At 38.9% G+C, this 13,602-nt stretch overlaps 1 protein-coding gene across 29 annotated transcripts in view; it reads right to left on the reverse strand.

The window, feature by feature from the left end:
• The window catches only part of RIMS2 (regulating synaptic membrane exocytosis 2), a gene marked incomplete at its 5' end in the record, with an annotated part of 516,464 nt that overhangs the window by 30,549 nt on the left and 472,313 nt on the right, over positions 1-13,602 (reverse strand). The gene's annotated exons all lie outside the window — the stretch shown is intronic.

Consider the following 13,602-nt stretch of genomic DNA (forward strand, 5'->3'; position numbering starts at 1 on the left):
CGTGGTTCACATAAGCTCTTAAAACAGCAAATTCATGTGCTGGCTGACTTTCCAAAGCTCCCTCAGAGATGTAGTTCAATATCTTTCAGGTAAAATTTAGGCTGTCACCTAAAGTGTAAATTACTGAAAATAAGAGGTGAGAGAGATATCATTGATGTCAACCTCAAGCCACTTTTGTTCACCTGCAAAACCACACATAAGCATGGGTCTATGAATAATGGTTGCAATTTTGAACAATTTTCCTAGGATTATGCTATATTTGCTATTTGTCTGTATTTCAAAATGTTGGTCCTTTAGCTTCCTCTGGCTGCTTTTTCTTGTCACATTTAGTCAATTTTTGCATAATGATAATGCTAAAAGACTGACAAGCTTGGACCTGAATATAGAAGACACTATATGAACCCATAGTTTGAGTTTTTTTCTCAAATGACTCTGAAAAGCACAGCAGATAAAAATCGCAAGCTGCAGAATAGAAAGAAATGGCACCAAATTTACACTGTCCTCAGTAAGTCATCAGCAAAAACTTCATTCCATCTGGATAACCTCCATCAGCACACAATATTTCAAACGTATTGGCAAATAATATCCTACTAATATCTGCCTACTGATATATATTAAGAGATAGTTTGTATCAATTTCCATTTCACTAGTGTAAATAAAGTGAGGACTATGATTTCCTCAGTAGAAGGCAAAGTGAAAGGTGTGCCTTTTAATTTGTCTCCTTGTATTAGCTATTTTAAATGAAAAACAGCACCAGTATAATTCTAATAGAGCAGTCCATTTAACAGTACAAAACCCAGTAACTATTCTTTTTCAAGGGTAACAGCAGTCCCCATTGCTAGTGGTGACTCATCTAAGTGCAAAGGTGTTTCTCTGGATTCGAGAATAAAAGAGAGTTTCTAACTAGAAAGAATGGAAAAAAAAAATCTGAATGGTTCACGCTGTGTGACGTAAAGGATTTACTTACACAGCGCAACAGAGCTGGTACTTGAACCCCAGCCTAGGTACTGGAAACTACATCAGTGCTGGGTTTGGCCAGGCTAAATAGTTTTGCAGAATATGTCACATTTGCAGAATGTTTGTCTGGAGTCAGCTCAAATGTGGCCCTGACACGCACCAAGATTCAGCTCATTTCACTTTTGCATACTAAAAGTAGGAGTCTCGTTTAAGCCAGGTGCCTAAGCTTCCTCCGCAGTCAGTGGAGAAAAATTTGAAACAATCCGATTGTAGAAGATTGCAATGCCAGAGTACCAACTATGGCAAATGAATGAATTTTCAGTGCTGGAGAAGTTAACAGCTAACGATAGCTGAAAATAAAAAACCGATGGACTCAATTAGGAACTACATACAGCCACAAAAATAATAGAACCACGCCTAGAAGATGACAGAATCCCAAACAACCGATACTGCTGGTGACTGTCAGCTACGTAAAAGAGGTTCTCAAACCTTTTTGGACACCAAGTTTTGAACTCAACAGAGTGCGACGCGGTACAGCATACAACTCTTTCTGACTCACCCACCCAGAAGCCCATGGGCCAATTTACCAATAGATCAAACAGGCAGGTTGCCTCCCACCTCTCAGTCCAGGTGCAGATGCCTAGCTATGCTGTGGCTCCTCCTTTGTAGTACACGCTTGTGTTTTTGTCTATATGCATGTATTCATATATAAAAATACACACATATATAAAAAATGCTATCTTGTGTTTATTCACACAAACTTGTGTCTATATCATATTTTAATGATTTTATACTGCAGGAAGTGTAGGAGTTGGTGACTGAAAAAAGCAATCAGGATGACAGCCTGTTTGCCATATCTCACAGACAACGCGTGTTTAATTTGAAATACTCTTATATATAAATGATATGTTAAAAATTACCCCCAAATAAACAATATAACTAAGTTTTTATAAAAAAATATACGATTGTTAAGTCTTTCCATAAATTTAATCTGAATAGTACATAAGCTATTTTGCAGAGGAGCTGAGAAGCTCTCCCTCCCACTTCTTTTGGAGGGATCCGTCAGGAACTCTGGGTTCTCAGAACCCTAAAAGTCAAGCCAATAATTCTTTGCTCATTTCTTCCCCCCCTACCCTGCTTCTTTTGTTTCAGAAACAAAATAAAATAGATACACATTTTGTTAATTAAAATTCCTTTTTTTTTCCCCTGTATGAATACTGGCTATTGTTACTTTCTAAAATAATCTTTTGTGGATTTAACAAATGTCAGACTTTCATCAGGATTCTGCACCAGCATTCTTGTTTAGAGAGCTCTACAAAATTCAATTAGAATAGAAGCAACCCACTAATGCAAATGAGTTATTTGAATACAGTTTTTCTGCGTCTGCCTATTATGTAGTGCGTCAAAGATAGTTGACTCTTCTATTAATTTTACAATGTGGGATTTTAGTTAATGTTTTAATATAGCTTAGTTAATAAACTCCTAATTTTCGCTGTATTCTATGCTTATTCAGTCCCACCATGTTTAATAATCTTAATATATTCGTGTTTATTTGGGGGATATTGTGTTTATTTGGGGAATATTGTTAGATTAAGAGTCATTTAATATATAGATAAGTTCAGTTCTGTATGCATGAAAGAAAGAGGAAAAATGTTCTCTAAGCAGAAATATGACAAATGACCATATGAGAACATTTTTTTCCTGTAAAAGTTTATAGAATGTTTTAAATTTGAATTTAATCCTTATTTTACTCTGTGCAGTGTGATATATATAACAGAAAGGTACAGACTGCACAGTTGAACTGTTGGTGCTAATGTCTGCTAAAGACATGGGGCCACCTCCTGGTTTTGCTTACACCTGTGTAAATATTGGAGTTACTCCATGAATCTCTAGATTAACATTAAATTTGAGATTTCATAGAAGTATGTCAAGTAAGCATAGAAATCAGCTAAGTTATGTACCTATTTGCTTTAAAATCTTTTATAATTAAGCTAAGATCATGGTTAGAATATTGTTCTTGGGGGAAAGATAAGTATTCTTGAACAGGATTAAAGACAAATAGCTTAACACAATGTTAAGCTCTTTAACTGGGATAATGAAAAACAGCTTTTATATGAGCTACTCAGACTTTTGCAAAAAGCCAGATAAAACTTATAATGGATGAAGTCTTCAGACTGAGGAAAAAAGAGATGTTTCTTTATAGAGCTGAATCTGCCATGCTGGATAAATCACACAAGCTTCTGGTTTCCAGCATCCATATAGTTTAATAATGACTGCTGTTTTCATGTCCCAGACCAGAGACAGATATGGACAAAACATAAGAAAATAAAAACGGTTGTATCAGGAAAAAACAAAGGTCCAGTTATTCAATATCCTCTCTGTCAGCATGGCTAGTGCCAATGCCTAAGAAATGCATGTAAGGGGAAAAAAAAAGCATAGGAAGGAATGCCTCTCACTGACCACTGGTTTAGAGGCTCTCTGAGTTAGAGGCTTGTGTGTTTAATTGCCATTGCGAGGTCCAAGCCACCTCATTTTGTCTAATCTCTTTTTGAGCCAGTATATACATCGGGTCCATACCGTATCCTATAGAATGGGTCCCTCAGTTTACATTTATACTGTGAAGAAGTACTTCTTCTTGCTTGTTTGCCTGGTAATTGCCTGCAATGCCCCAGTACTTGCATTGTGAGAACAGTGAATAAATCATTCTGTAGTCACCTTTTTCATGGTGTTTACAGCCCTCAATCATTTCCTTCAGTCATTTTTTTCTGCACTGAAAAAACCTATTCCATGTTTTTCATCACCCTCGTTGCATCTCTCCCTACTTGTTCCAGCTGTGTGTGCTTTCTGAGGCTGTGGGGCCATCAGAGATGCATACAACAGAATAATGATATTTTCTGCTCTGCTTTTTTATATTATTTTCCTAATAATTGTAAATTCATATATGGGGGAAAAAAAAACCCCAAAAACATAGGAGTTTGACTGTGGAGTCAAAACAGAGGCAGGAAAACATTAAATCACACTTTCAATTTGAAATGACTTAATAAGAAAAAAACTTTCTTATCTTTTTTACAACTCCTAAGCTGTAAAGAGTGATGAAAACACTTCTCTTCTATTTTGGAAATCCTCAACACATAAAAATCTTTGTTCAGACAGTGGTCTGAGAAAGCAGTGACCAAATCTGGGTGCTTGAACTCAGGGACCCGTGTCTCTTTCAGTGTACAATTTTTGACTCAGGTTCTATGCTTGCTTTGTGTTGCATCCAGCAGGACTGAGGTGTATCCGATAATCCCATCTCAAGTTCACGTATGATTCGCGCAGACAGAAAGCGATCAACCTGGGCTGTTTCATTGCCACATGACAAAATGAAGCTACAGAGAAAAATGGGAAATGCTTTTAGACTTTCTAACTATGAAAATCTTTGAAGATAGTAAAATTTTGTGACAGGATTAAGTTAAATTAGTGGCTGAGATATTTGCAAACTGGCAATGAGATCCATCAGAGGAAGCCAGACAACAGGCCTGGAGAGAGAACTGAAATGCTAGGTGAAGATGATATATAAATGAATGACAAAGTAAGAACAATTGCTTCTTAGGCACACACCTACAAATGACAGAGTCAAAAATATATAGGCTTAACTAGAAAGCGCCTCAATCTGTGATTTGATGCAAATCATGCAATTAATTTTTATATGGGACTTGGAGAAACCACTGATCATCACTGCCTAATTTCAACTGGAAGGGAAGAAACCTCCGTTCCATGCAGTTCGGGCTAGCCAGATGAGATTGAAGCTAGAAGGATGACTGTAGCCAAATATCCAGTAAAATCTTTGGCTCAACTCACATAAAGGAACCTGTAGACAAAAACTGTAAAGCCTGCAGAGTCCTGGTGATACTAATGAAAGTCTGCAGGGATATAAAGGCTCCTGGACTGCGGGACCAACATCCTAGGAAAAAAGATTTTTGCCATAGGCAACTAAATGAACAGCCCAGTTGGAAGACAAATAACGGGTGCACTAGTTCTCCTTTTGAATTTACTATGACCAAGGATGGGCTTACTTATAGAGGAGAAAAGATTTGAAACAGGAGAAGTTAGTTGTGAAAGGGAACTTCAGTAAGCATATGAAAACTGTGCGCGTGGGGAAATTTGCAATATATACAGACGGGAAAGTAGAGGACACAGACTAGGGCAGCTGCAGGAGACTGTGCTGGAAGGGTTATCTCCTGAGATGTGAGAACCCACTGTCGAGTTCAGAACAAACTGAATTTATTTCTTCGGATTGGGTGAAACTAACAGAGAGACGTATCTATTCTTATTATTGTGATTCCATTACAGAGACTACAGAGGCTTTGGTTATATTCTGGGCTTCTACTGAATGCCCAGATAATACACACAAGTCACATTGTAGGAAATTTGACTTGGTTTTCGTCTGACTAAAGCGTCAAGTAATGTGGTCACTGCCTTTTCCAGTGCCTTGAGTCCCTACCACATGTTCCCCAAGGTGAGGGGAATAAGGTCCTTCCAGCTGGTGCTCTCTGACCAGCTCTGTCTGCCAGCTGAGGTGCAGTCATAGGACAGAGGCCCAAGAACTACACTGCAGAGCATGACCTCTGGTTCCTGTGAGGGAGTAAAGGGGCACAAATGAGGAGGTCTTTGCTCAGCACCTAAGATTTAGCAGGTCTGATATCAACAGTCATCAAAGATGCTTTTGCATTTTCTGTAGTCAGACAGATTTTCTTTTGTTTGCTTGTGTTTTCTCACTACTGTCCTACATCTTGTCATGGCATCCAAGGTAACTCCTAGAATCTGTGTGTGGACCTTCACATGAAGGCTATTTTTATTTCAGGACATTGTATCTTTTATTCACAGTTTTAACTCAAAAACACAAACTAGCACCAAAAGCTACCTAAAAAAAGATACTTTTACATTATGAAGACTTATGCATTCTGTGTCATGGCTACCTCAAGAACTAGCTCTTCTTTTTGTAATTACTCCACTAGTGAGTATCAGCTGTACCTAATTTATCAAACAGAAAAGACGTAAGAGCAGCATATTTTTAGAAAAAGATCCTTCAATTTCAAATTTAGTTCCACTTAGAGATCAGAAATCACTCGCTTTTAGGGGTCTGTGAACCTTTTCCTCTTCCTTAGGATTTTGAAGAGGAGAAAGGGAAGCTAGGAGGGAAGAAATCGTAGTTTTAATCCCAATGAACTCCATGTGAAAGTAATAATTTAATTACACTTTGTAAAAAACTATCGTTAACTCAAATATAGCATGATTGAAATTTACAAAATTAAACAATCTTTAATTTTTAAAAGCAGCTCTATATGAAAAATTCCTTTATTTCCCAAGGAAAGGAAGAAAATTTGCTGAGAACTGTAGTACCAAATTTTTGTCAATTTGGTAGACAAACTGTCAGACAGTTTGGTCTGTGAGATATATAATTGACTGTACTTAGAAAGCAAGTGTTTCATTAGAGAGGATTCTTTAGCCTCAGGTTATTTCAGGTTCAGTTTGAATCAAAAATCTGACCTACTACTTTGATTGGGGCAAGGGCAGTCCAAAACACATGGCTGGAAGGGACTCCTTGGGTCACTGAGGCTGCAGGTCCCTTGCTGCAGGACTTGTGAATCCATCAAGTTTGAAGAGACTTAGCATTTGCAGGTGGCCATACTTCTTTATTTTTAAGTCACTCATCAAGAGGTATTAGATGCCTTGTGTCAACTGCCCTGCTTCGTTGTACTTCTACAAGAGTGACAAAGGTGCAGTAAGCCTTGGGATCTGATTCCTTGCAACAATCCTGTTTAGGAAGATTAATGAGAACACCTTGATCCGACTGCAAAACAATCTTTTCAGTTGGCAAGGTGGTGGGAGGAAACAGTTTAATGCAGATTAATTGGGGTAAGAAATAATGATGCTGATACAAAAGAATATTATCATCATAAGTACTAAATATGATGAATCTGGGTAAATGGTCCTATGAAAGTCAGGTTAAGAGATTTCTAGAAGAGCTTTGGAGTTCAATAGCAAGGAACACATCTGTTCTTCCTCGTGACCAAGATACTTTTAGTGACTCTTTCTTAAAAAAGCTGCATTCTCAAGACCACACATTTATTACTTAGCATTGTATTAAATACTTCTGCAAAATCAAAAGATAATGTACATGCTCAGAACCTCGAGATGAATTTGAGGGTGGAATGAAGTCACATTCCTGTTCCTTTTATGGTTCTCAAATGTCTGTCTGTACTGGCGATTTATTTTCAGTACAAATAGAAGTAACATTGTAATTATCCTTCTATGCTAACAGTTTTGTTATTGTATTAGGAATGTTTTAAAAAGAACACATGGCATTCACTGGCATAAATACTTGTATTGTGAAATGGCTCCACTCTGCTTATGCCCCTCCTTTGCCGATATAATTTTCCGTCAGTATGTCTATACTGCATTTTTATTACTGCAAGTTATGACTTTTATGAACAAATACAGTATTGTTTGCTTTCACAAAATAGAAGGAAACACAGTAGTTCTTCTATAAATTTCAGCCATATTATGTAATTACTTGAAACATAACTTGTTAATTCTGAACATTTATTATGACCAGATGAAGTAAAATACAATAATATTCAGAAAGACATTGAAACATCACCTGTTAATAGCTAGGATAAAAAGATTTTTATTTTATTTTTTAGTATTGTAAGACAAAATAGGATTCGCAGATGTATGATAAAGTTTACGGCATACTGTTAGCCTGTCAGATGATATGAATGAAGGTTCAACATATATTCAGCAAGTGGTAAGAGGGCAGAAGTGTGCAGAAAACCACATTTCTGTCAAAGCAAATAGGGAGGTGATGACACAACAGAAGTGCAGGTTGGGCAGAATCATTTTATGCATTCAATACACTTTACACATCAACCTTGCACAGAAGTACTGTGCAGGACTAATCTGATGGAAGTTACTTCCATTGAGCTCTACCCTGCCTGAGAGCTTATGTTCCTTTCTCCATTGGTGAACAGTATCCCCCAAAAAAGCTTCTTTTCTCAATGTTTCTCTTACCGCCCTTGCTGAATCATAATCATCTCAATACTTTTTTCCATGCAGTATAGTGCTGTATATGTATATATATACAGAGGAAGTGAGAGAGAGAATCTTTTTCTTGTCCCGTAATAAACATTCTCCATTTCCCGTCCTTTTTTTCCTGGGGAGAAAACGCTTTGTTCACATGCCCAGTTTTGTTTCCTAGCCACCGAACAACCGTGTAACCCAAGCCTGAGGGCCTAAAATAGAGATATCTGGATTATAAGTGTTCAAGACTGTATTTTGTAATGAAGCAAAGGAATTTACTCATAAATGCTGTCTAAATCGATATTGATAATACAGTCCTTGCCATGGTCTACCCAGAGTTGTGAACAAAAATAATTTGCTAATTTTTATTCAGTCTAAATGCTATCTGTCCATCAAGCTTTGCTGTCAGAGTGAAAGGAAGAGAAGTAACTTGATGAGAAAAAAAACTGTGTAAAAGTAGACAAAGAATCTTGAAGGATGGTGAAGTTCAGGATGCTGGGGTCAGATTTACAAGGATAAAAAGAGAGAGAAAGATGATCAGAGCTGTGGGTAAGGAAGATTATTTTAACTACTGGGTACATGAGGGCATTCTGACATACAGGAGAAACCAAGATATCCTGGGCTGCAGGAAAGAAATGCATATGCAGCATAGAACTGTATAGCATAAGACTTGCCTTCTTTAGGGGAAAGGGGTTACTATAAAACACTTTTTGCCTTAAAAATCACGTTGTTTGCAATTTCTTCTACAGGCAGGCCAAGAATCATCTCTTTTTGCCCAGAGAGCAGCAATATCAAATCTTATCATTCCTAAGTCATACTCCTGCCTAGTAAAAATATGTATTCCATGCTTATTAAGCTAAGCAAGGATCAATCATGAACTGCTGAAGAAAGTAACAGAAAAAAACAGGTCCAGGAATAATCAATGGTAAAGTCTTTAATTTCACTTCATTTCATTTCATTTCATTTCATTTCATTTCATTTCATTTCATTTCATTTCATTCTTTCAATTGATCTTCTTCCTGCTCAGGGCTTAGGCTTTTGCATAACAAAGCTTTAGTGCGTTTCCAATCTGGTAAGGAGTGGGAGTAACAGTCATGACTAAGAAATCATTTCCATACCTGCATGTGAATCTCACCCTTCTCTCTTGGAGCAGTTTTCTGGCATTCTGCACTCATGCCTGAGATATATTAAATTTTGACATGATCTACATATGGAGAAGGATCTGTAGATTGTCTCTGAAGCTGTCTCTTGACAGACCAGAAGAAAAAAGTCCCATACCCTTGTTACCACAAATTTGTTAGAAAATGAACTGAAGAACTAACAAAGTGCAGAAGAAGTTGCATGGAAAACTCACAGAAATCAAGCTGTTGCTTGGCTGCCAGAGAAAGTGTCAGTGTAGGCACTGTTACATGGTGACTTTCTGACCATGTCTCAGTTTGGAAGACAGGAATGAAGCAGTTAAATCAGAATAGTATCTATCACATATATAGAAAATATCAATTTTCATCGGGAGAATCACAGAAATTAGAAACAGAGAACTCTTTATCCACCTAGCCATTGCCAATGCCAGAGCAAGGGTGTTCACTCACAGACAGCCCATTCAGGAAAGGACCAAAGACCCTACTGGCATGATGCTATTAGTTGCTGTATGTTGCATGAGTTACATTTTTTAAAATAACTCAGCATGTCTACAACATGCTATTAATTGTTAGGAAGAAATTAATTTACTAGCTTCACCTACATAGATTTGGCCTTAAATTTGACTGAAAGCCCAATTCATGACATAATCCCTCAGAAAGATATAACAAACTTCATGACTAAGCATCCAACATAGTTCAAACATCCAGCTGGCAATTCTGTGCTCAGCTCAGGCTGAGAAGTGAAGATGAGAAAAGCTCCATTTCAGGACTGAAACATACCATCAATATTAATTATCCTGTCCTGATGCACTGAGACCCCACCAATGCTCAGTGTTGCAACCTGACAGGGTAAGTGCAGCTGCCAGGTACGAAAGGCTGAAGGTTGCAGGACAACCAAGGGATCAGGCCGAGCCAGCATGGGTTCATGAAAGGCAGGTCCTGCTTGACCAACCTGATTTCCTTCTATGACCAGGTGACCCACCTAGTGGATGAGGGGAAGGCTGTGGATGTTGTCTACCTGGACTTTAGTAAAGCCTTTGACAGCGTCTCCCACAGCATTCTCCTGGAGAAACTGGCGGCTCGTGGCTTAGACGGGTTTACTCTTCGCTGGGTAATAAACTGGCTGGATGGCCAAGCCCAGAGAGTTGTGGTGAACGATGTTAAATCCGGCTGGCGGCCGGTCACAAGCGGTGTTCCCCAGGGCTCGGTTCTGGGGCCGGTCTTGTTCAATATCTTTATTGATGATCTGGATGAGGGGATCGAGTGCTCCCTCAGTAAGTTTGCAGATGACACCAAGCTGCGCAGGAATGTTGATCTGCTGGAGGGTAGGAGGGCTCTGCAGAGAGATCTGGACAGACTGGATTAATGGGCAGGGGCCAACTGTATGAGGTTTAATAAGGCCAAGTGCAGGGTCCTGCACTTCGGCCACAACAACCCCATGCAACGCTACAGGCTTGGGGAGGAGTGGCTGGAGAGCAGCCTGGCAGAAAGGGACCTGGGGGTGCTGGTTGACAGCCGGCTGAACATGAGCCGGCAGTGTGCCCAGGTGGCCAAGGTGGCCAACAGCATCCTGGCCTGTATCAGGAATAGTGTGGCCAGCAGGAGTAGGGAAGTGATTGTGCCCCTGTACTCGGCACTGGTGAGGCCGCACCTTGAATCCTGTGTTCAGTTTTGGGCCCCTCACTACAAGAAGGATGTTGAGGTGCTCAAACATGTCCAGAGAAGGGCAATGAAGTTGGTGAGGGGGCTGGAGCACAAGTCTTATGAGTAGCGGCTGAGGGAACTGGGGTTGTTCAGTCTGGAGAAGAGGAGGCTGAAGGGAGACCTTATCGCTCTCTACAACTACCTGAAAGGGGGTTGTGGCGATGTGGGTGTTGGTCTCTTCTCCCAAGTAACTAGCGATAGGACTAGAGAAAATGGCCTCAAGTTGCGCCAGGGGAGGTTTAGATTGGATATTACGAAAAATTTCTTCACTGAGAGAGTGGTCAAGCGTTGGAACAGGCTGCCCAGGGAGGTGGTGTAGTCGCCATCTCTGGAAGTGTTCAAAAAAACGTGTGGATGTGGTGCTTCAGGACATGGTTTAGGGGACGTGGTGGCATTGGATTAATGGTTGGACTTGATGATCTTGAAGGTCCTTTCCAACCTTAGTGATTCCGTGATTCTGTGATTCTGTGAAAGCTAAGTATGCCATTTCTAGACATTTCCTAAGGAAAAACTTCTTATATGGCTGTTCCGTCTGCCCATGTGGATATTTTTTCTCCTTACTAACTTTTGATCTTATGGAACAGTTACATTCAAGTTCCACAGTTAGCGAAGTGAGACTATTGCCCTGTTGAGAGGAGAGGTGTAGGCTCTGATGCCTCTAGTATCTGTAGAACAACTGAAGTTAGGAAAAAGAAAAAAAACTTTAAATATGTATGTATATATGGGTATATATGTCTATGTTATATACATATATCTTTGACATGTACTTTTGATGTACTTGAGAAGAGCATACATCTCAAACTTGTATGTACATCTCACATATTTAAATCAAGCTTGCTTTCTTTGAGACTGATGAATCTAAATTTTTTTGAAGAATTGGACATTTTCCCTCTACTTTTCATCACCAAATGGAGTACTTCAAAAAGGCACCTTAAAAGGCATCTTAAGGTAACAGATAAAAATCTAGATGAGCTTTAATTGAAAATAAATAGAATATTTATAATACATAAATAATAATATAATGACTTATTTTTGCCATTATTTTGCCATTGAGGATGGCCCTGTGAAACTATAATCTGATTTCCTGTCCCCAACAAAGTAGTTATTTTCAATTCCTATTCTTATCAGAAACTATAACTTTTATAACTGTTCAATATTAAAAACCAACAGGTGATGCACTAATAATAACCCCAAACACTAACAGGAAATGAATTAAGGATTATGAGGAATGGGGAAGAAGAAAGCATGACATCTTAGAAAAAAAGGACTTTCTATCTGAGTTGCTCATGTACTCTGCTTTCACAGAAGGATTTTCCTAGCCACTTCAAGCAGTGTTACACAGTTCTCCTTCACAAAAGCTTTTCTCTCTTGCTGTATTCTTCCTAAGCTGCTATTCTTCCTCCGACTCCCTTGTTCCTGATTCCCAGAGTCTAACCTGCAGTCAGACCCATGCTGTCATCTAGACCTCTCCTGTGTGTGCCTACTTCTCCTTTCACTGAAATAATTGTTGAATTTCTCCATACTCCACTTCCCTCACCTCTTGACTCTTTCTCTCACATTAAAGTCTTCCTTGCTGCCTCCTGCTGTTTTTCATCCTCATCAATCTCTTCTGCTTTCAGGCTGTCACTCGTCGTTGATGAAAATCTTCTCAAAAGGTAGCCTGCTACCAGACGCAGGTGCTGAGACCTTCATCCTGGATCTGTACATTTTTACTAGTCAGATATACCTTGCTACTCTCCTTTGATATCAATATTATCCTATGATATTAGTATCTTCCTTCCATACTGTTTGAAGACCAATGTCTTATGGGCATTTGTTTTCATAAGAATTGATAGAACAGCTTCTTAATATTTTTAATTCTCAAGTCTTTTTACTAGAATCTAGAAAATTCCTAGGAGGTCACTTTTTTCATGTTTGCTTCCATGTCAAGGCCACTTACTTTCAGTGAGATCCAAACTCTCTCTTCACTAAAAACAAAAAAGCAACAGTATGTTCACTTCTCTGGTATTTAGACACGGGACGGACATGCCATAACTCAGGATGAGAGGAGAAGAAAAAGCAGGAATTGATGGGCTGAAGGTGGAACTGGAAAACACAGTTAACTCTGCTAAAGGGAAGGAATGCAAATTAGCTAAAAATGGCTAACTGGCTACCTGCAAAGTATTTTCAGTTGAGAACAGAATCCTTGGTGATATGCCAAAAAATTAAATGGAAAATAAGTTCAAGGATTTTAATGAGTTTCACCTGTATGATCACTGACTGTGATTTCAACCACTTCTATCCCATCCACACTTCCATATATATGGAATAATCTCCAGAAGGAGACCTTCAGATTCCTTTCCATATATACTATCTTCAAATGCCTGATGAGTACAGAATGGCATGGAGGTAAAATCAAATGACAGAAAGTTTCTTCCTCAATCCAGGAAAGCTGAGAATATGGAACACAGACACAACTGGCACATGTTTAGATTCATCTCCCCACTGAGAAGAGACAAGCATGGTGGCAAAAGCCAAGATTCAGCTTGGACCATGTGAGAAAATTCATTTCAAAATCGCAAAGAATCCTTTTCCCAGTGGGGTTCTGTTCAACAATTCCTGTAATCTGCCAACACGCTGCATGAAAGCCCTTGCTTAAATAGAATAGCAAAAGGCATCCAAGTTAATGACTTCTACTGTACACTGAGTACTTACAGACCTCTCTGTAAGGAAGCTGCTGAACTGACTGATCAGTTCATTT

The sequence above is a fragment of the Phaethon aethereus genome (assembly GCF_964289735.1).
Source record: "Phaethon aethereus genome assembly, chromosome: 2".
Taxonomy (NCBI): domain Eukaryota; kingdom Metazoa; phylum Chordata; class Aves; order Phaethontiformes; family Phaethontidae; genus Phaethon; species Phaethon aethereus.